The sequence below is a fragment of the Martes martes genome (genome assembly GCF_963455335.1).
Source record: "Martes martes genome assembly, chromosome: 2".
Taxonomy (NCBI): Eukaryota; Metazoa; Chordata; class Mammalia; order Carnivora; family Mustelidae; genus Martes; species Martes martes.
The window spans coordinates 93,961,443-93,982,566 of NC_137889.1; the positions used below are offsets into that span (position 1 = coordinate 93,961,443).

Consider the following 21,124-nt stretch of genomic DNA (forward strand, 5'->3'; position numbering starts at 1 on the left):
TATTCTATCATAGAGTCTATAATATGTCTATAATGAAGAAATTAAGAATTAGGGCTGTTGTAGCAAGAACCAAAGGAATGAGAAAGAGTGAAGAAAGTATAGCTCTGGTTAAAACTCCTTAAATTAAAAAACAAACAAACAAAACTGCTTTAGTTGTACGCTTTCTAATAGCAACAACTTACCTTCTTTGTATTCTAAGAGGATTTTTTCTTTATTATATTCTCTTCCCTACCCTAACATTAGTTCAAACAGAGGCTTCAGATCATTTCAGTTCAGTTAAGAGAAAGAAAAAAACTGTTTTCTTTAATGTTAGACATAAGCTATAGCCCTTCATACTAGAAAGGTTTTAGTAGGTATATTTACATGTTGTTCTATGTACTTTAGCGCAGTCTAGGTGAATTAAGACTATATATTTAACTATTTTCTTCTGATGACAAAACAATATAATGCCTACTAACACTGTCACTGGGTATCAATTTTAAGAGTGTCAGAGCATCTCAAAAAAAGGCAATGTGTAAATCCAGTATATCATGTTCAGTTCAACTAACATTTGATAGTGTGGGTCAGGCTCCAAGGAATCAAAAATGAAAAAGACAAGTTCATTGATCTCGAGCTTACAGATTTGTAAACACATAATGTAATGTAAACACATAAATAGTAAAAAGGAGTTATTTATTTCAAAATAAGCGTATGTATAAAATAGGGCAGTTGTACGGAGAAGTACCTAATTCTCATAGGAAGCTAAGGCAAGTCCTTCAAAAAAGTAAACTCTCCTGGGAAGAATTTTGAAGGATTAGTAGGGATATTTGTCAGAAAAGGAGTGGCGAGGTAGGTGAAGGAAATTTTAGGCAGAGAGAATGCATACAAATTGAAGAAGACATTACTTAATTAATAATGATGTTTTAATTAATTAAAATGTTTTTTGTTGGGATTACATATATGCCAGCCAAGAAAATGCCATACTGCTAGCATAAGGCATCATTTTATCAGAATGCTTGATTTGTTTGCTCATTGGTATTATGGAGCTTATTTTAAAAATTATTTACACAGAGTTATAATTTACCAGCAACAAATAAAAAAAAAAACTCTTAGGGGTGTGAATGATGGGGTACTTTTCTTTGCAGTTTCATCAAAATATTCATTGAGGAAGAGCTTACATTCGTCTAATTGGATCTTTCCTTTTAAAAGTATCTAGTTAAGTATTTATTTGCAGTTTATAAAGCATCATAATCTTGTTTGTTTGGAGATCTTGTTTGACATGTTCTTCTGTTTATGATATTAAATTAGGTGCCAATAGAATAAATAATGAGATTGTGAAATGTTAATACCAAGGTCAGTTCAGTTTTCTACCCATTTCCACTAATATGAAAAGCGACTAATACATTTGCATAAATCTTGACTTATAAATGGGGTAATAAACAACCAAAATTGCAAGTTTTACTAATTTACCTCTTTAGGCAGTAGATAATTTGGACAAAAGAATGATCCGATACAGAAAGAGGTTGACACCCTCACAAAATCCTTTTGTATTATTTTTATCATGTAGATTTTCATTGCTTTTCAGAATTTTTACATGGATTTACACTTATTTTTCTTTAAAAATGAGTCTTGAACACTTTTCTTTAATTATATTTCAGATTCTTGCTTTTATTAATTTTTGTCTATATTTTGCTCCTTCTTCCAGCCCTCTTTTTTATATTAAGCTTATTTTTCTGTTAAACCAATGAGACTGTTTAGCTTTTAAAATTTATTCTACATTCTCTAAATTGTTAGTATCTATGAAACTCGGCTTAAATTGGTCCCCAATTTTTTTCACCTTGTATAACTGATATTTTAGAAGTCCTCTAAGAGCTTAGTATGTCTTGGAAATGGGTAATGTAAAATAATCATATTAAAACTGCATGAATGGTGAGAAATGTAAACTTACCTATGAGTATATGCAAATGTGTACCAAAGAAATACTAGATCATCAGTAATATATATATATCATAGAGATTGTAATGAATTCAGGCCATGTCAGCTTTTATCTAAACTAAGAAGAATAAGTTAATTTATCCACCCAATGCAAACCAAAATACAGTTATATACTATAAGCATTGTTACCATGTTCTGGAGATACAAAAATACTATTTAACATTTATTGACTGTTTATTATATAGCAGTTATCATGCTAAAAGCTTTCATTATTAGGTAATACAAGTTTTCAATAAACCACTTTCTATAGGTGCTATGATTTTGCTCAGGTTTTGAGGTCAGAATATTAAAATTTAGAGAAATGAAATGACTTCACCAAAGTCATTCAGCTAGTAGAAAGTGAAAGAACTGGGACTGGATCCTAGTTCTATCAAAGCTCATGTACGTACCTGATGTACTTTAGAAGCTCCACTTACCCAAAATATTTGGTTATATATTAACCAATCAGAAGAATTCCTAATCAAAGAGACTTATTCCTTTGAAAATATTTTCTTTAGTTTCCAGTTACTTTGCATTCTATTTCCAAAAACAGTTATAGGAGAATGAAAAGCTTGTGTTTGTTATAGCATCCACTTCCAGTATTAGAGCTATCCAATGCGAAGGGAGTTAGACAAATTGATACTGGGTCAGGAGAAGAGTTACAGGAAAAAGGCACAAGCAAGCAACAAAACCAAACAAAGGAAATGAAGACCAAAACCACAACAAAAGTACAAAATTTTAGAGAATAACCCCAAATCCATCTCAGCTTTGAGGTCTCTGTAATTGTTTTTTTGAAGGCATGATTAAAAATAAGAGTTAATGAGAGATGTTGGGAGGTAATAAAGCAAATCTAAGAAGGCTTAGTCACAGAGAGAAGTTCATTCCTCTCTGAATTATTTTCATAATAATGACTAAAATTACTTTAATAAGAATAAAATTTGAAAATGCAGTTATATTAATAAATTAAGGAGATACTGGCTTCATTATAGTCCTAGAGATAGCATTATATATATACAAAATATTTAGTTCATAACATATTCCAAACCTACTGAAAGCAGAGATAATGTCTTAGATATATTAAAATTTTGCTTAGAAGGCTTTTTATAAAAACAGGTGCCAAATATTTTGCCCAAATAAGAGAATAGAAAGATCCATTTTCATTGTTATTTCTAAAAGCTCTAAGTATACTAAGTTATAATTGGATGTGGACCTTGAGTTTAAGAGACAATTTTCCCTGAATATTAAATTTCTCTTCTTTATCAGCTAAAAAAATAAAAACTTCCAAATAAAACTAAAAAGATAGGGAGAGGGAGGCGAATATTTTTCACTAACTTTAACCATCCATAGAAAAATAACTCCTCAAATGTGGCCCACGACTCATTCAATATTTTGATTAAAAAAATAATATCAATTTGTTTAAAAAATACCAATAATTAAGCTTTAAAGTAGTGCAACGTTTATTCATTTCTGAGAAAGAGAGAAACAAATTTATTTTAGTATTGTCACAAGGAAGCCCTCATCCCGCTTTAATAGGGACATTCTTTATGTAGTCTTTCTAAGTATAAAGAATTGCTTGGAATTCTTAGAGGTTTGGCACAGCCTAACTGAGGAATAAAGTCTTATCCAAAACTGAAATGTATTAAAAAGAGAAGAAGGAGCTTTAAGCAAAAATTGACTAAGATAACTTGGAATATCATCTGCATTCTAAGTAAAGTTCAAGGGCATGAAACTCCTGGTGTTTCATAGGTGAACAGAATTTACGCTTATTGTGTTTTAACTGTGACTCATAGCATATAGACATTATCTCTAAAGCATCAAACAAGAATGATTGATAAGATTTTTCAAATCTTACAGATTTAAAATAGTGATCTGAAACAGGCCTTAGAGATTATGTAAAACAGTGGTACTCACTGCTTCACTGGAATACTGTTCGATTTTGGGAAACATGTACTTTAATTTTGCTAATTAATACTCTCCATGTACAGTATTCCTAGAACATCTTTAAGTTGATGTGTAGTCTATTGTTGCATTAGGCACAAATCCTGAGAGTAAATAACAAAATGCAATGGTAAGTTCAAGCCAGTTTCAAGGAAAGATAGCATTTTTCCTGGAACATATGAGAACTTTACCATTTGAATATATAACAGAGCAGTATAAGGGCAAAATGACACAGTGGAAAGGCAAGGAGATTGAATGTTCAGTGTAGATTTTTAAAAAATTACTGTGTGGTATGGAATAAGATAAGGATTATGTTTTAATTATTGTTGATCTACAAAGAATTTTGTTGGTGATTCTTTAATTCATTTAGTTGCCCAGTCCTAAAAATCAATACTCCAAAATGTTCCATAAATCCAGACAAGACTGAGGACCAATGATCTTGTACAGCCTTTTACTTTATAGGTGAGTAAACTGAAGGCTTGAGTGGTTCAGTGATTTAACCACAGCCAGTGAGGCAGTCATTACAAAACTAGAACTAGAACACAGATCTCCTGTTTTCTTTTTTCCTGCTATGCTTAATTCCATGCCATGCCATGCTGCATAATATGAAGATAATTGTAACATTTGTGATTTTTTTTAACTCTGACTTTTACAATAGTCAGAAATGACCAACAGAATCAATCAAAATAATTTACATATGCATTTTAACAGCTTTATCATGGTATACATGACGTGTAGTAAATGATACATATTTAAATTCCACAATTTCTACGTTTAATGTGTATATGAACCATAATAACCATCAAGATAATGATTATCTCCCCCACATCAATTCTCATTTGCTTCTTTGTAGTTCCTCCCTCCCACATTTCCTGTTTGCAAACTCCAGCCCCAGGCAAATGTTGATTATCTTGTCACTGTATTAGTTTGCATTTTCTAGACTTCTATTTATGGAATCATGCATTATATATTCCATTTTGGTCTTGTTTCTTTAATTCAGCTATAATATTATGGCATCTATATTTAAGTGTTTATGAGTAGTTCATTTTTTTTATTGCTGAGTAGTATTCCATCATATGAATATACACTGATTTTTTAAAAATCTATTCATATATTGCTGGGCATTTGGGTTGTTTCTAACTTTTTAGAAATAAAGCTCCTATGAACATTATTAATCAAGTCTTTGGATATATGCTTTTATAAGTTTTGGGTAAAGACTTAGAAGTGGAACATCTTATATGTTTAACTTTTAAGAAACTGCTGGTTGCTTTCCAAAATTAATTATACCATTTTACTTACTCACTGGTAGTATATGAGAATCCCAGTTATTCTACATCTTAAGTAACACTTGGTGTGGTCATTTAAAAAAAATTAGACATTGAAACATGTATATAGTAGTGTCTCATTGTGGTTTTAATTTGCATTTCCTTAATGACTAATAATGTTGATCAGTTTGTCTATTTGATCTGTTCAACATTGCATCCTAAAACCTGGCAAACATGTTTTAGTTCTGGTGTCTTTTATGTAGAGTCTGTTGGATTTTCTTCATAGATGACAATCATATCAACTACTGGTAAATCAGATTTTATTTCTTCAATTTTGGATGACATTTTTCTAATTTGTTGGATCAGCTGATATCTCTAGGACAACGTGGAATGGAAGTGATGAGAGTGAACATTCTTGACATGTTCTTGATCTTAACATTTTTCACCATTAAGTATAATGTTAGCTGTAGATTTTTCATACATGGGTTTTCAGGTTCAGGCATTTTCCTTTTATTTCTAGGCTCCTCAGAATTTTAACCTAGAATTGGTCTGTCATGGTAAAGGTTTTGTATTAATTGATAGGAATGTGTGTTTTGCTGTTGTTAGTTGACATGCTCTATAATTATCAATAGTGTCAGTTTGGAAAATAGTGATGTTCAAGTCTTTTACATCTTTATTAAATTCCTGTAAATATGTTCTATCAATTATTGTGAGAGAGGTGTTGAAATTTCTTTGTATACTTATATATTTGTTTTTTTCCCTTTGAAGTCCAGTCTGTTTTTGCTGTGTGTGTGTGTGTTTTTAAGATTATTTATTTATTTATTTGACAGAGAGAGAGATCACAAGTAGGCAGAGAGGCAGGCAGAGAGAGAGAGAGAGAGAGAGAGGAGGAAGCAGGCTCTCTGCTGAGCAGAGAGCCCGATGTGGGACTCGATCCCAGAACCCTGAGATCACGACCTGAGCCGAAGGCAGAGGCTCAACCCACTGAGCCACCCAGGTGCCCCCTGTGTGTGTTTTTGCATAGCTGTTATTAAACACTTAAACATTTAGAATTGTTTTGTTCTCTTGCATTGCCCCCTTTATCACTGTGAGATGAACTTCTCTGTATCTGGTCATAATTGTTCACAAAGGGTAATATTTTTTGTTCAGAAATTTACTTTGCCTGATATTACTATAGTTAATCCAGTTGTGTTTTGATTAGTGCAAGCACAGTATCAATCTTTTATCATAACATGTTTGTGTTTTTGTGTTTAAAGTGTATATTTTATAGGCAGCATATAGTTGGATGTTGATTTTTAAAAATCTTAATCCAGTCTAAATATGTCTTTTAATTTTGTTAAGATCATTTGTATTTAAGGTGGTTTTGATATGGCTGAATTTAAATCTACCATCTTGCTATTTCTTTTCTGTTTGTCCTATACTTTGTTCTCTTGTTTTGCTTCCTTTTTGATTAATAGAGCATTTGTTTTGATTCTCTGTTGCCTTTTGGTTGACTAATTTATTTACTTTGTTATATTATTTTAGAGATTACTTTAGGATTTATAGTATTCATATTTAACTTAGAGTCTACTTAGGTATTACTTAGATTACTTAGGTATTACTTAACTTAGGTATTATACCATTTTAAAACAGTATAGGAATCTGAAATCATTGTTCCCCCATTTTTCCTCTCATGGCCTGTGTGTTATTGTTGTCATGTATTTTACTTCTGAATACGTATAACCCCACATTACAACATTATTTTCCCCTTTAAATAGTCAGTTGTGTTTTAAAGAACTTTAATAGAAAAAATATATTTACCCACATAATTTTCATTCCTAAGGCTCTTCATTCACTTGTCCCAGTCCATACTTATATTTGGATCATTCTTTTTATACCTGAATGTCTGCCTGGTAATTAATTTTTAAATCGTTTGTATGTAATGTCTTCATTTTACTCTTGTTTTTTAATTTTTTTTTAACTAGGTAAAAAAATGATTAGTTGACAGTTTCTTTTTCAGTACTTTAAAAATGTTGATCCATTGTCTTCTGGCTTGTATTGTTTGTGATGATAAATCAGCTGTTCCTTATCTTGTTCCTCTGAATATGTTTTTCATTTTTCCCATCTAGCTGTTTTTAAGAGGTTCTCCTTTTTCTTGGTTTTAAGCCATTTGATTATGATGTGCTTTGGTCTGATTCTTTGCATATCTCTTGCACTTGAAGTTTGTTAAGTTTTTTGAATCCATGGATTTATAGTTTTCATCAAATTTGGGGGAAAAATGAACCATTATACTTTTCTGCTCCTGTCTTATTTTTTTATTTTGAAATTATTTTAATTTAGAAATATAAAATATCTTGGAGGAAAACAAAGAAAGAAAAACACAAAACATATAGGCAAATTTTTATTCCATGAGCTTCTCAAATGCTCACTTGCTTACTAATTCCTAAGATGAAAAACTTCTAAAAAGATACTCAGCCACCGACAATGTTATTAGTAGGGCTATAGATCAATTTCACACAAAAAAATCAAATGAATCCTATTATAGCACATCCTATTGTTGCCTTGGCAATCTTCTGGAATTCTTTCCTATCAGGTTTAGTACATCTAATAACCAGCTGAATTCAGTCCTTCACAACCTGCCAACTTGGTTCAGTGAACTGCATTACCTGATCCATGATTCTTGCCTGCCAGCTCCTCAAATACCAGGAACAGCTAGCACTGTTCCTCCCTTCTTTATGGATTCCAAACACACAAGTATAGATTTCTTGGTTTTCCCATGAGTTACTAATGCTCTTTTTTTTTTTTTTTTGGTTATTTTTTTGTGTGTTTCATTTTGTGTTTGTGTTTCATTTTGAGTAGTTTCTAAGGCTGCTTTTTTCAGGTTTACTCTTTTGCAAACTGTTCCAAGTACTTACTGCCCTATTAGGAGGTTTTCCATTTTGTTATTAAGAATAGCCAATAGCTTCAGCCTTAAGTAAACCTTAGTGGGGGCACTGGCTGGCCCAGTTGGTTAAGTGGCTGCCTTCAGCTCAGGTCGTGATTACAGGCCCTGGGATTGAGCTCTGCATCGGGCTCCCTGCTCTGCGGGGAGCCTGCTTCTCTCTCTCCCTCTGCCTGCTGCTCTGCTTACTTGTGCTCTCTATCTTTCTGCCAAATTAAAAAATGATAATAATAAAAATAAACCTTAGTAAATAATATGTCTACCACTTTCATGTGTTTCTTTCTCCAGCTTTAGATAGTATACCCACACACATACACTAATGAGTACTCTGTTGACTACATAAGGAGGAGTACTTTGGGAGTATGCTGGACTGTCTAGTCTCCTGTCCTTTCCCATAGTCTTAGAAGTGTACTTTAGGTTGTAAGTCAGGACAATTGTTGGGATCACCTTTTTTGTTTCTTGTCCCTCAGGTATCACAGTCCTATAAATCCTGATATCAAAAAATGTAAGAACGATTGTTTCATATATTCTGTGAAGTTTTTAGTTGTTTTGGTGGATTGTTAACTTTGGTCCTGTGACTTATCTTGGCTAGAAGTGAAAGTGCCACACACATATATTTTTTTAATATTGGTACTTTTAAATCTTTGGAAAATCTTACCTTACTTTTCAAAGCTGTTTCATAAATAGTTATTTCAATTTCTAGCTGTTAATGCTATATGTACTCATCAAAAAAAATGAACAGTATGGTGCTGTACATTTACAATATTGTTAGGAGGGTATATCTCATGTGTTAACTTTTCTTATGCATACACACAAAAAAGTGGACCCAGAAATATTTTGGTGGTGATAGATATATTTACTGACTTCATTGTGGTGATGGTATTATGAGTATATGCATATGTTCAATACCATCAAAATGTATATATTAAATACATAAAATTTTTGTTAACTGTTCTTCAATAAAGCTGAAAAAATAATGAATGTATTTTATTGTTTCCTAGAAACTCAGTGATAATTTAACAATTCCATCTTTAAATTTTCTCAAAAATATGGTCTTATGTTTTATTAATTGCATTTAATTCTTTTGTATGATGTTAATATATTAAAATATTTTCTTTAAACCATATACTAAAACATATCATTTAAGAATTGATTAGAGGTATATCATTTTTAGAAAAATAAAAGAATGAGACCCACTTAATTTTCAAATATATAAAAATGTACTATTTCATACAAATGGGTAACAGACACATCAAATATATAAAAATGTACTATTTCAGTAAGAATTCATTAAATATTTGCTTTACTAGCATTATATTGCCCATTGCAGGACATATAAAAGACCTTTTGAAAAGGACATATTTGTTCCAGAAATCTTATAATGATGTTGGAAATATAAGTATCAGATGAAGTTCAAGGAACAGTTGCACCTTATGAGTGAGTGATAGCCTAGTTATTGTTAGGGCATTTCAGGATTGCACAGTGATTTGATGTGCTGATAATTTTTTTTATTTAAAAGTTTAAAAACTAAGTTAAAGGTAAGTTTTATATTAAAGATAAGCTGTTATTTGAAAAGTTTACAAATATTTTATTATTTAATTATCACAAATCAATGTAGTTGATTCTTACATTATCCCTAGAAGATGAAATTGTGGCACACAGGGGTTATATAATTTGTCTATGGCAATATAACTAGTAAAATTTTATAATATATTGAAATAAAACTCATTATATGCTTACATGTCCTTAATGCCTCATTACTTTAGTTTCCATTCTTGTTCACTGGTTAGAAATGATGAAAATAATAAAACATTATATTAATTGCATATATATATATATATATATATATATATATATCTCAGAACCTGTTAATATTCTAACCATTATGTAGAAGAAAAATATTTGATAGAGTTCTCCAAATATGGTATTTAAAGTTGTACTTTTTTTTTACAGTCTATTTTTTTTTAATTTATTGAGGTATAAGTGACATACAGTATTATATTAGTTTCAGGCATACAACATAGTGATTTGACATTTTGTCCCACATTAGAAAAATATTCACCATGATAGGTCCAGTTACCGTCTGCCACCTGTTACCACTGTTATTGACCATATTCCCCATGCTGTATAGTACATCTGCATGACTTATTTATTTTATAACAGAAAGTTTCTACTTCTTAATTACCTTCACCCATTTCTACCCCTACCCCTGACAACCATCATATCCATGAGTCTGGATTTTGTTTTGTTTGTTTTGTTTTTTAACCTCACACATAGGTGAAATCATGATGTATTTGTCTTTCTCTGTCTGACTTATGTCACTTAGTTTGATACCCTCAGAATTCATCTATGTTATCACAGATGGAAAAATATCATTCTTTTTTTAGGGCTGAGGGGTATTCTGTGTGTGTGTGTGTGCATGCATATACACACAACATTTTCTTCACCTACCCATCCAACAATGGATGCTGATGTTTCCATGTCTTCCCTATTGTAAATAGTGCTGCAGTGAATATAACTGCATATATCTTTTCAAATTAGTGTTTTTGTTTTCCTTGGATAGGTACCCAGTAGTGAAATTACTAGATCATATGGTAGTTTTATTTTTTAACTATTGAGAAGACTCCATACTGTTTTCCATATTGGCTGTACCAATTTAGATTCCCATCGGTTGTTCATGAAGCTTACCTTTTTTCACATTTTCACCAACACTTTTTATTTCTCATCTTTGTAATAATAGCTGTTCTGACAGGTGTGAGGTGATATCTCATTATGGATTTGATTTACATTTCCCTGATAATTTGTGATGCTGCCCATATTTTCATGTGCCTGTTGGATAACCGTATGTCTTTGAAAAGATGTCTATTTAGACCCCCTACCCATTTGTAACCAGATTTTTTTTGTTACTGAGTTGTATAAGTTCTTTATGTATGTTGGATATTAACCCCTTATCAGATATGATTTTCAAATATCTTCTCCCATTAAGTAGGTTGCACTATTTCATTTTGTTGTTGATTTCCTTCACTGTGCAGGAGCTTTTTAGTTTAATGTGGTACCATTTGTTAATATTGTTTGTGTTTCCCTTGGCTTTGGTGACAGGTCAAAAAGAGTATTGCTAGGATTGATGTCAATCCTACCTATATTTTCTTCTAGGAGTTTTAGAGATTCAGGCCTTTAATTCACATTAGTTTATTTTTGTATATAATGTAAGATAATGTTCTAGTGTCATTCTTTTGCATGTAGTTGTGAGTACCATTTATTGAAGAGATTGTCCTTTTCCCATTGTCTATTTTTGCCTATTTTGTCATAGACTAATTGACCCTATGTCAATGGGTTTATTTCTGTGCTTTTTATTCTATTTATCTGTGTGCCTATTTCTGTTCTTATGCCAGTATCATACCGCTTTGATTATATTTTTAATATAGTTTGAAATCAAGAATCATGATGCCTCCAGCTTTGTTCTTTTGTCACAAGATTGTTTTGGGTTATTTGGGGTCTTTTGTGGTTCTATAAAAATTTTAGAATTATTGCTTTAGTTCTGTGAAAAGTGTTATTGGAATTTTTGATAGGGATTTCATTGAAGCTGTAGATTGCTATGGGTAGTGTAGAAAGTTTTACAATACTAATTATTCCAGTCCATGATCATGGTATATCTTTCCATTTATTTGTGTCTTCAGTTTCTTTCATCAGTGTCAAAGTTTTCATTGTACAGTTCTTTTACTTCTGGTTAAATTTATTCCTAGGTATTTTATTCTTTTTGATGTAATTATGCATCCTATTTTTTCTTCATTTGTGTTTCTGCCACTTCATTATCAATGTATAGAAATGGAACAGATTTTTGTATATTAATTTTATAATTTGCAACTTAACTGAATTCATTTATTATTACAATGGTGGGGTATTTGTGTTTTTCTATATATAGTATAATCCATCTGCAGATAGTGACAATTTTATTTCTTTCTTTTTGATTTTGTTTTTCTTTTTATTTTCTTCCTTTCTGCCTTTTACTTCTCTTTTTTCTTGCTTAATTGCTGTGGTGGGGACTTCCAACACCATGTTGAACAAAAGTGGAGAAAGCACACATCCCTGTCTTGTTCTTGATCTTAGAAAAGCTTTCAGCTTATACTGTTGAATAAGATACTAACTGTGGATTGCCATATATGGCCTTTATTCTGTTAAGTACATTACCTCTCTACTACTTTGTTGAGAGTTTTTTCATAAATTGATGTTGAATTTTTTCAAGAGCTTTTTTGCATCTATTGAGAAGATTATGTGATTATTATCCTTCACTTTGTCAGTGTGATATGTCATGTTGACTGATTTATAGATGTTGAAGCATCCTTGCATCTCTGGAATAAATCCTACTTAATCATAACATGTGATTCTTTTAATGTGTTTTTTAATTTACTTTGCTATCATTTTGTTGATAAATTGAAGATTTTGAGAAAGATAGGTATTATATCTTCTTTGTTTGGTAGAATTCACCTGTGAATCCATAACCTCCTAGACTTTTGTTTGTTGGGAAGTTTTTTATTACTGACTCAATCTTGTTACTAGTAATTGGTCTATCAAATTTTCTGTTTCTTCGTGATTCAGTCTTGGAAGATTGTACACTTTTAAGAATATATTGATTTCTTCTAGGTTGTCCAGTTTCTTGGCATGTAATTGTTCATAAACTATTGTCATAGTTTTATAACCCGTTGTATTTCTGTGATGTCAGTTGTAACTTCTCATTCATATCTGATTTTATTTGAGCTCCTCTCTTTCTTGGTGAGTCTAACTAAAGCTTTGCCAATTTTTATCTTTTAGCAGAATCAGCTGTTAGTTTTATTTAGCTTTATAATTGTCTTTTTAGTCTCTATTTTATTTCCATTCAGATTAAAGCTGTATTCTTAAAAAGATTATATATGTGTGTGTTATAAATTATATAAAAATATGTATATTATATATGGCATATGATCATTTTACCTATTGTCACAATATATAGCCAAATATGGTAATTTAAAATTTGCTATTGTGAAATAATGTAATTTTAAAAACACATCAACAAAGTTCCTTTATTAATGAAAATTGTTTTTTGGTATCCAATTTAAAAGGCTAATCAAGTTGATGTAATATATAATTTGTAAGGTCATCCAAAATATTACTAAGTGAAATGCTATCATTTTAAAATGTCTCAGATGAGTGAGGGGGGAATCTATAAATACAGAGATGGCTAAACTATTCAATTTGTCTGAGAGAGACAGACAGGGAAAGATTGATTGTGTGGTTATGTTTATAATTGTTAGATATGTAAAGATGTACTTAAATCTTTTAAACTTGGAAGAATAGTTTTGTTAAGAGGCAGCAACTCGGGGCGCCTGGGTGGCTCAGTGGGTTAAAGCCACTGCCTTCGGCTCAGGTCATGATCCCAAGGTCCTGGGATCGAGCCCCGTATTGGGCTCTCTGCTCAGCAGGGAGCCTGCTTCCTCCCTTCTCTCTCTGCCTGCCTCTCTGCCTACTTGTGATCTGTCTGTTAAATAAATAAAAAATCTTTAAAAAAAAAAAAAAAAAAAAAAAGAGGCAGCAACTCTGGACTGGAAAAATTCTAACATTTAAAAAAGAAGACCTGTAAATGTTATACTTTGTTAATACAACACTTACTTTCTCATATGCAAGACACTTAAGGTGTCTGTGGTTAACTCATCCTTGTATCACTGTAAGAGTAGCAATCTGAATCTAATATCAAGTTATTTAGTTTAAAATAAAAGGACAGACACATCTTTGCAGTTTAAAGATAGTTTCCAATGACCCAGTTTTTGGCATATTACTGTCATGGTTCACTCTAGGTTTCTACATACTGTTTCTGTGCTTACTGAGCCAGAGACAGCATGCTCAATTGTGTCAGTTTATACTTGAATACCTTTAATATGTGAATTCATGCATTCTACTCACCATTTATCACCCTAGCCCTCTAGGGTGATACACAAATGTAGTTTGGATTTTCTTTAAGTGTCATAAATACCCTGGCCTATATTTTGGTTTTAATATAATTCCTAATTTAAAAAAAGATAAATACCTTAAAATTCATTTCTGAAAACAACTTATTATTTTAAAATAAAATTTGAATCCATTTAAAAATTTGTGTAGATATATATCACAATATAGATTGTAAATTGAAAAAAAATATGTATATACACACACACAAATATACATACATATATATATGCCATAAATTTGTTCTTGGCATAAGAGTTACATCACTTAAATAAAAATACCAGTCCTGAAAAATAGTACATGCTTAGGAAATACCTATTGACTTAATAATTGCATAAGTAAATGAAGAAACTACCTGTAAAATTCATCAAAATGACATTTAAAAAATTAATTGCATCTCATCCAATATCCTATGATATTGTTCTCTATATTATTTCTATTACAATATCTTTGTTTTTCTTTATGATTGAGGTTTCATTTTTCCAGTTTCCTTTTCCTGTGGTGTTCTCCCTCTTCTTTCCTGCCCAAGCTAAATGTATAGTTGAATTCTAAAATGTAAATTTGGAGTATAACACCATGAAACTTTTTAGTTTGACTATTTGGGAGGAGTCAGTGTGGAAATTCCTTCAGATTTTCAGATTTTGCATGTTTCCTTGATGGTCACTTGGAACAAGTTCTTTTAGGATATGAGTTGCCAAAGGGAAAGTATGGAAATAATTTTGATGAGCAAGCTATGATTATACTTCTACAATATTCCTAAGTAGATGTCTTGCTTTGGACACATTTTTAGTATCTCTTTTTTTAACCCTTTTTGTCACTCTCAGAGTTGTCTTCCCATCCTTATAGACATTTTTCTCCTTCTTTTCCCCCACTACCAATTCATTGCTCCAAATTTGATATCAATTTTCTGTCCTCTTTTCCCTAATTTATAGAATGATAGTGATAATTCTGAATGGGAGCACTCATAGGAGTGCTTTGTAGGGACAGAATTCTAATGTTCAAGACTCATAAACAACATCTCAAAGACAAACCAAGATTTACCAAATTCCTTTGTTGAATTGACTTGCTTAAGAGTGCATCACATTGTCCAAATGTAGTAAAGGAAGATAGATATCTCATATGAACCAGTTGAAAAGACAACAGAATTCAGATCTATGGTTATTGATCGATTTTTACTTAAGAAATGTGCTGATTTCAAGGGAAATGTAATGAAGGAAAATATACCACCTGGTGTGTGATTATGGTACTGGATTAATGGACTTCTTTGCAAGTTAGAGGAAGAATTTTATGATTGATAAGAAGTAGGGAAGTTAGGGCACCTGAGTGGCTCAGTTGTTAAGTGTCTGCCTTCGGCTTAGGTCGTGATCCCAGGGTCCTGGGATCGAGGTCTGCATCAGGCTCCCTGCTCAGCGGGAAGCCTGCTTCTCCCTCTCCCCCTCCCTTTGCTTGTATTCCCTTTCTCAATGTCTCTGTCAAATAAATAAATAAAATCTTAAAAAAAAAAAAAAAGAAGTGAGGAAGTTACATAGGCCCTTTTCTGAGCTAATGTGGATTTAGTTTACTGTAGTCCAGGTGTAATTTTTAATTGAATTTGATCTTTCTATTACCAATTGTGGTTATGTGGATGAATAAATGTCTGAGTTATGCAAAGAGAGTTTAAAAAATTTTTTTAAAGACTATATTTATTTATTTGACAGAGAGAGAGAGAGACAGCGAAATAGGGAACACAAGCAGGGGGAGTGGGAGAGCGAGAAGCAAGCTTCTCACTGAGCAGGGAGCCAGAAGCAGGGCTCTATCCCAGGAGATCATGACCTGAGCCGAAGGCAGACGCTTAACGACTGAGCCACCAGGTGCCCCTAAAAATGTTTTTTACTTGCAGTGTTTTGCAGTATTAGTCAATCAAAAATGTATACTGAGCATTAATAATAACTGAGGTATTATGCTATTTAATGAACACGTAAACAGTATAAAATGGATACTCTGATGTTCCTCATTTTACATTATGGGAAAATTGGAGCACAGATATATTCATTAATTTGTCCTAAGTTCACACAGAAAAGTAGGACCAGTTTTTGAAAAAAAAAAAAAAAGATGATATGGCTAATAAAATGTGTTACTTTTATAAGGAATACTTTTCAGACCATTTTCTGTCTTATGACCCTCTGTTGTCTTCTACATGGTGGTATTTATGTAGTTGAGATCATAGACAGGTTTTGCTAAGACAGTAACCCCACCATGTTGTTGTTTTCTTTTTTTAAAAATTTAGTTTATTTTTTTTTCTGTGATCCATGATTCATTGTTTATGCACCGCACCCAGTGCTCCATGCAATATGTGCCCTCTTTAATAGTCAAACGTGGTGGATAAGTCAGATCTTTGGCTATTTTATCTTGTGTAAACCTCACCTAGCAGTATATATTTTTTTCATTTATCCTAATTTTTTTTCTGTAATAGCTATTGTCTTCAGACCTTTTCTAATTTTAATTGTTGAATGATAACATAGGTGAATTGACCAATAGGAACAAAATGTATTAAGTAAAAAATAAGAAGTACAAATTAATCAGTTCAGAGGAAAGAGAGTGCTGCAGGCTGCAGTAGGCTGGAAATCTGTTAGGAGGTGAAGCTTGATCTGGACTTTGAAGACAATAGAGAAGGGGAAGCATATTTTGTTAGGATAAGTTATTACACTTTGAAGATAATATAAATATTAAGCTAATTTATTAATTCAGTTTTAAGAGTAATCAATAGAAATCTGATTCTTTTTTTAACTTTGTTATTAGTCCTGGCTTAGAATTTTCCATTAAATATTGGGTCTTATTATTATTACAATTATTTTGAGTCATATTTTTCCTTCTGCTTAATTTTATTAGTTTTCCAATAGCAAATAATAATAATTTTTGTCAAAAATTCATGTATTCTCTAAGTTTCACTAAAATGTAAGTTTAATATTATTAATTGGTTAGTGTAAAAGAAAAAACAGATCATCAGAATCCATAAGGCAGATGGAATAGGAGTGGAATGGGGAAGCTTCTTTTTTTGTCATCTTTGTTGAAATGTCTTTGACAATTAAAAGTTGTATATAGTTAAGGTGTATAACTTGATATTTTGATATATGTGCTGTACGCATTGTGAAATCACCACCACAATCAAACTAATTAGCATATTTGTCACTTCCACATATATAGTATAATAGTTATAGTATATAGTTATATAGTATCGTATATAGTATATAGTATATAGTATAGTATATAGTATATAGTATATAGTATATAGTATATAGTTATAATTTTGTGTGTGTATGTTGAGAAGATTTGTTAAGATCTATCCTCTTCACAAATTTCAAGAATACAATACAATACTCTTAATTATCTTCACCATGCTGTATATTAGATCTCTAGAACTTACTGATCTTGTGTAACTGATACTTTGTACTGTTTGCCCAGAATCTCCAATTTTCCCCTCTTCACCCTTGTCAATCACCATCCTACTCTCTGTTTCTATGAATTTGACTATTTTAGATTCCACATATAAATGAGGTCATGCAGTTTTTCTACTTTTGTGTTGTTTATTCAGTTAACACAATGTCCTCTAGCTACATCCGTGTTGTCACAATGGCAGGATTTGGTTCTTCTTAATGATTGAGTAATATTTTTGATGTGTATCTTTATCCATTCATCTGTTGAAGGACATTTACATTGTTTCTATATCTGGACTACTGTAAATAGTGCTTCAATGAGCATGGGAGTGAAGATATCTCTTTGTAGTACTAATTTCAGATCCTTTGGATATATACTCAGTAGTGGGATTGCTGCATCATATGGTAGTTCCATTGTTAATTTCTTGAGGAACTTCTATATTGTTTTTATAATGGCCATACTAACTTACATTTCCACCAGGAAAGGTTCTCTTTTGTCTACATCTTTGCTAACACTTGCGCTCTCTCTCTCTCTTTTTTTTTTTTTTTTTTTGATAATAGGGATCTTGACAGATGTGAGATAATATCTCATTGTTGTTTTAATTTCCATAATGATTAATGACACTGCACACTTTTTCATATACCTGTTAGCCATTTAAAGTTCTTCTGTTTGAGCGGTGCCTATTTAGGGTTTTTGCCCACTTTTTAATTGGGTTATTTATATTTTGGGTATTGAGTTCTGAGTTCTTCATATATTTTTAATATTAACCCCATATCAGATACATTGTTCATAAATATTTTTTTCATTCTGTAAGTTCCCTTTCATTTTGTTAATTGTTTCCTTTGCTGTTTCTTTTATCTTCCTATAACTTCTTCTTATGTAATTTACTTGTCTTGCTTAAAGTGAATGTCCTTGTTTATGATAATAACAAATACCAAATTTTATTTAGCATAAGTTTGTATGACATTAGTTAATAGTTTTCTCGTGTCGATATTGGTTACAATATCCAAAAACATTTCCACATTTTCTTCTCTAAACAGCAACATTGTCTAACTATTGGTAAGACTCATTATTAACAGCACCAGGAATATTGGAAAGTATATTTTCTTGATGTAGTGCCTATGTTAGTTTCCTGTGACTGCCATAACAAATAACCTCAAATGGACTGGATTATAACAACAAAGTTTATTCTTTCACAATGTTGGAGGCTGGGAGTCCAAAACCCAACTCTCTAGGAGGGTTGTGTTCTTTGTGGAGATTCTTGGAGGAAACTTTGCCTCTTCTAGCTTCTCTTGGCTATCCTGGTATTCCTTGACTGTGATTGCCTCTCTCTGAGCTCTGTCTCTGTGGTCAAATATGACCTCTTCTTCTGTCTATCTCAAATCTCTCTCTGATTTTCAATTATAAGGACAATTTTTCAATTATAAGGACATTTTCTGTAGGATTTAAGATCCACTTGGATAATTAAGGGTAATCTCTTTAGCTCTCCCAAGATTCTTTACTTAATTATACCTGTAAAACTCTTTTTCTAAATAAGATAACACCCACAAGTTACAGAGAATAAATAAAGATATAGCACCACTCAATGCACTACAATCACCCTTTCCTTCTTCTGAGCTTTCCTCAAAACTCATATTTTGATACCTAACTATGCTTACAACTCCCTAGCTAACTGTGGTCCCCCTCCTACCCCAGTGTAGCACTTCAGAAATTTTCGACTCTTTATTACAAAACTTTACTAACTTTAGAGACTTCTCATCTTATTATTCCTGTTTAGTATCTAATTCTCTGAAGTCCTTATGCTCCATATGCTGACAAGGTTGGTAAAGTTGACTGGTATAAGAATTATTTTTCCATGCACAGTTAAAGTTCTGAAGTCAACAGGATGGGCTAAATATGTAAGCAACACAAACATGGAGAACAGAATTAATGTAGCCGTTACTAGATAAGTACACAGAGTTTTTGGATTAATGAACTCAAAAGTCTTGAGAAAGCTGTTTACAGTCTTTCATTTTATACTTTATATATCTTTATACTCTTTTTTCTATGTGATATTTTTTATACTTTTCTGATGTAGAGGAGCATTACACTTTGTTCTGGGCCAATTATGTAAAGAACTGATAAAGTTATCTTGTGATCAATTGCTCTAAGGTGGGTGCTCATTTAACATAGTGGTAGTAGAGAATGGACATGAATTATAAAGAATAATTAAATTATTCTCATATTCTTATACTGTCTTCTAGACCTGGACGCATACTGTTGAATTGGTGAAAGGGGAATAAGAATATAATTTTACTCCCTTTAGTTATGTTAACTGTTCTAGGTAGCACAATAGTTTCACACAGATTAACATTCCTTTAAGACAAGAGAGAAATTCAGGTCAGAAAAAGAGGTTTATGTTTGGTCTTTACTTAATATTGTCAACCTAGAGCCTCTTCTCAAATCATATCCCTGGGAAGATACAGTCATCCAATTCTGTTTTATCCTGGACCTTCCTCTGGCTAAGAAGCTCCAAGGATGCACGAGACAAGAATCATAGTGGAAGAGAATATTTGCTAATTCACTGTTTGCATCCAATACTCATGACTTAATAAATTTAAATGTTTAGTTTATTATTAATATGACCTCCTGAGTTCTATATGTTATATCATTACTTTTGAAAAAAATTTTTTTAAGTTTTAAATTGTGAAATCTGTGAGATACTAGTTAGCAAAATGTGCTGCACCATGGATTGTGTTCTTATGTGGAATGATTTGACAAAACATACTAGACACATCTACATATATTTTTAGCTTACCTAATGTAGGCAGTCACAAACACAATGCTATACCAAAGAATTTTATCTTTATATAAGATGTCAGCTAATTTTTTGAGTTAAATTTCCTCTTTTCAAGTGATGTAGGCACATTTTTCAGTTTATTTTGTCAAGACTTAGTCAATATTTATGTTGAGGGGAGGCAGTAAGACTCTCCTTGCCAAATAAATATTGCTAGACTATCAAAACTAGAATAAATCTTGGATATGGGTTACCAACTACCAAATGCAGGGAACAGTCTGATTTCTGAATGAGGTTAATAACTTGGGGTCAGATGTCTTGAGAATGAAATCTGGGGGAAGTAGATATGAGAAGTATGAATTATTTTGCCAAACTGAAGTCGAAATAATGAAAATCATATTTGACGTATTTAGGGGAGTGCTTTAGGATCCTACAGGGACAGGGAGACAAACAAGCAACAGAAAAAAACAACAACAACCCATTTAGGATGTTTAGTAGCAGAGCGTCCCTAATTGGGATCACACCTGATACTGCAAAGCTAAGCAAATTAGCTCAAATACTTTTGAAGAATTCTAAGAAATGGAAAAACTGTATATGAGAATGTATAATTGCTAACCCTTAGTAAACTTCGGTCAAACTCTCTGATTTGCTATGTGAGGGAAGAGTAAACTATGCAAATGATGAAGCAAGATTTTCTCCATATACACTGACTAATAAAAACTTACTATTCCCAAATTTGTTTTGTTTTTATTATTATAATAGAATAAGATAAATCTATGATAGGAGAAGGAAATTTTCCATAAGGGTAGAGAAAATTTTAACTAACCATAATTGCTAAAGCCAGTGTTTTGATTCATTTTTAATTATTTTAACTGTTATTTA

The 21,124-nt window shown here is 31.8% G+C and overlaps 1 protein-coding gene and 1 pseudogene across 4 annotated transcripts in view; one reads left to right on the forward strand and one right to left on the reverse strand.

Moving 5' to 3' along the window:
• GRID2 (glutamate ionotropic receptor delta type subunit 2) overlaps positions 1–21,124 on the forward strand; it is a gene marked incomplete at both ends in the record, with an annotated part of 1,466,807 nt that overhangs the window by 173,646 nt on the left and 1,272,037 nt on the right. The gene's annotated exons all lie outside the window — the stretch shown is intronic.
• LOC308338722 (protein transport protein Sec61 subunit gamma-like) lies at positions 7,607–7,810 on the reverse strand (annotated as a pseudogene). The gene has a single exon. The product of its transcript is annotated as a protein transport protein Sec61 subunit gamma-like (transcript).